Source organism: Sinocyclocheilus grahami, unplaced genomic scaffold (genome assembly GCF_001515645.1).
Source record: "Sinocyclocheilus grahami isolate Dianchi unplaced genomic scaffold, SAMN03320097.WGS_v1.1 scaffold1959.1, whole genome shotgun sequence".
NCBI classification, from domain to species: Eukaryota; Metazoa; Chordata; class Actinopteri; order Cypriniformes; family Cyprinidae; genus Sinocyclocheilus; species Sinocyclocheilus grahami.
The window spans coordinates 4,438-5,297 of NW_015507138.1; positions in this window are offsets into that span (position 1 = coordinate 4,438).

The following is an 860-nucleotide window of genomic DNA, read 5'->3' on the forward strand; positions in this document are numbered from 1 at the left end:
TTTTCCAGAACATAATATTAAATGGTCAAAGAGCATTTGTCTGGGCCCTGCCACAACAACAACATCTTTTTTAACAAATTTATTACAGGCTAGCAAAGTATAGCCAGGTTTCTTTTGAACAGGAAGTATAAATTAGGAGGGGAACAGAGGCTTCAGGAGGGGACGAGGCCAAAACAACAAACAAAAGTTCAGTCTAACTAGGGAGTTAAGTCCTTTACTAAATCTCTCAAAGAAAAAGAAAATCAACAACAGAAAGTACGCTCACTCCCTGTCTAGCCACCAAACAGGAGAAAACAGGGGTTTATGAAAATGAAATGGCGCCCGCCTCCCTACAATTCCCAATCATAACTTGCAACAAAAACAAACAATCAGATGAATAACAGTTTTACAAAATAATAGAGTTTAGAGCACTTGGTCACAACAGGACTCTTCACTTACGTTTAGCAGGACTAAGGAATTCACTAGAGAAAAGGCAACTAGAGCAACAGCATTTTAAACCAACGAGTAAAAATGTTCGCAACCATGCAGATTCCCAACAGCTGCATCACAGTTTCAACAAACTGGACCGGGCAGGACACAGATCAGGCTCTGGAGAAGGATTCTCCCTGGTTGAGAGTTGTGCTCTGCTTTTATGCTGCTTCCCTCCTGGCTGGTAAGCAGGTGCAGCTGGGGGAGCAATCAGGCCACCTGCCAGAGTGGAGAGTGGGAGGAGCCAGAGGAGAGCAGGACACATGCACATAACAACAGAAGGAAACGCACAGTATCTTAAAGTCATGACAGAACTATACGTCTTTGGGACGTAACACACTCACACACACACACACACACACACACACACACACACACACACACACACACAC